We start from the raw sequence: 2725 nt of genomic DNA on the forward strand, positions 1-2725 counted from the left end.
AAATATTAAGGTACCAGTGTGGGCCCAGTAAAGACACACTGATTTTTCAGGTAAGCCTGCTCCCAGCTGAGTCTATAAATGGCCATTGTCTTGAACAGAATTGTACGGCCCTGATTTCCTGACCAAAGAAGTCTATATTTTTGCCCTTCTTTTGTTACTTTCAGTGAGTGCCCAAAGCAAAATCATTGCTTAGGGAATAACAGATGTGTAAGAATACACTACTATTAACAATAATAATGTACAGTAATGAAATAAATCTCTATTACTTGAGCCACACTACAGGACCCTTTTTCCCCAAAGTTAAAGAGGAATCATTGCTTTGTGGGGAAAAAAAAAAGAAATTTTAGGGGATTGCTCTTACTGGCATACTGGGAATGGGCTTAAAAGTAGCACAAGTTGCCTAGTGCCAAGATATTGGCTTATATTACTTTGTAAAAGAAAGGACAGATAGACAGAGACAGACAGACACACAAAGACACACACAGAGAATGAAAAGCTCACTTTTCCAATTCACTGATGCTCTACCCCCCAACTTGTGGCCCAATAAAGACTCACTCATTAAAAAGCACCAGTCCAAGGCTTGTTTTTGTTTTTCTGTTTTTTGTTTTTTTGTTTTTTCTGGGGCTGGGTGTGTGTGGGGGTGGTTAACTGCATCTCCTACCCTTTTTTGGTACTGGGAATCAAACCCAGAACATTGCACTTCCTGGGAAAGCACTTTGCCACTAAGCTACATTCCAGCCCCCAAATCCACTAGAAAATAGATGCAATTAAGATGCAATTCACTAGAAAATGTAGTTATTTGAGATGAAATTAGGATAAGGAGGACACATTACTAGCAAGAGTGGACAAGCACTCAGGATCACGATGCAGTTCCTCCGCCCTGTCTCCCCTTCCATAGTCTTTCTTCTCATTGCACTCTTTGGCTCTACATACATAGATCACCACTATTAAGCCATGAGAAACAATTTCAACTTAATTCTAATTGCCTTGAAGCACCGACTTTGGGAAACTACTCTAGCCCTTCTTTCTCCCCTCCTCAATCTTGCTTGCCATGGTGCTGAGGATCCAACTTAGAGGCTTGATTGCACATGCCCTAGCCTTCTGCTTAAACAAAACAAAATCTATTTTAAGACCGAGATCAAAAAAATGTTCAGGCTTCCTCAGTCTCCAGAAGAGCTACAGGTACAGGTGTGCCTGGACACTTCTGACTTTTTTGATTAATTTGTAATGCCTTCATAAAGGTGGTGACAGTTGAGATAGACCTTTAAGAATTTTTTTTGACAAGAGAAAAGCAATAATCTGAACTTTAGGCTATTGAGAAATCAAACAATTAAAAATAGAAATGTTATATGATCCAGCAATCCCTCTACTAGCATAAGTGACCCCAGTACCATACACTACCATGGGTTTTTTTTTTTGTACTCTATTCTCAATAGCTAAAAAGTGAAAACCCAAATTACTATATATGGGCGTACACACACTACATACCACACACACACACACACAAACAGAATACTATTCAGCCACAAAATGAACAAAATCCTATCCTTTGTGACAACACGGTTGGAACAGGAGATAATTGCTGAAACAAGTCAGGAATGGAAAGGCAAGTGTCACGTGATGTTGCTCATAGTTGGCACCTATAAGAGCTAAGTGTAGAATAGTGGATAGCAGAGGCTAAGGACCGTAGTGATGTGGGAGGGAGAGGGCTAATTGATGGTTTCTAAATCATGGGTAGATAGAGTAAGAAGTCCTGGTAGGCTACTGGATAATAGAATGAGTACAGATAACAATTGAGTACTATATATTTTGAAATGATCATTACTTGAGGGGAGAGGTACATTGTATTTGTACTGTACTTTCTCACCTTTGAAAGTGCTGTTTCTTCTGTTTCACTCATCCTTTCTTTTCTTAACTCTATTACTGCAAAATAAATGACCCCAAAACCAAATGGCTAAGAACATTTATTATCTCATGGGCTGTGGGTTAGAAATGCAGGTATCTGCTACAGAGAATCTCAAAGCAGTAATCTAAATGTTAGCCAAGGGTCGTTTCAGGGCTGGAGGGAGTTAGATAATCACTCCCAAGTTCACTCAGGTGATAGTGGATTTAATTCTTTGCTGTTGGCCACAGTCTGCCACCATTTCCTTACCATGTAGATATCTCTATTGGGGACATCTTAGATGTTTACTTCTTCACAGGCAGAGCGTAAGAAGAGTCAGAGAAAGAGCAAACACGAGTTATAATCTTTGAAACCTACTGTTGGAAATGACATCCTATTCCTCTCGTCCTAGTCTCCTCAGTAGGAGCAACTCACTCTCAGAGGAAGATACAAAAGCAGGAGCACGAAGAAGCCTGGAGCTTTTGGAGGCTTTCTTTATGAGGTTGTCTCCCACCACAAGTGAATCTTCATTTTGCAATTTGTTCATATAGCCTTGATAGTATGTGACATATTGTGCATTTCATGGAATGCTAATATATACAAAAATAGGTTCTCAATAAATATTGAGTGAATGTGCACTGTCTTTTGATATTTCATGAACTGCAAACCTATCTTTTTTTTTTTTTTACCAATTATTCCTCTTTAGTGCTAAGATGATTTAGAAATTACTGACCTTGTCCACCTAAGTTTTGTTTCTTATTCATGGCTTTCTCTTGTTCAACATACAGCTCTTGTAGTAAACAGCGGTGTACTAGTCAGAAATTACATAAAGAACATACTGTG

This window comes from Megascapheus bottae, chromosome 16 (genome assembly GCF_031878675.1).
Source record: "Megascapheus bottae isolate mThoBot1 chromosome 16, mThoBot2.hap1, whole genome shotgun sequence".
NCBI lineage: Eukaryota > Metazoa > Chordata > Mammalia > Rodentia > Geomyidae > Megascapheus > Megascapheus bottae.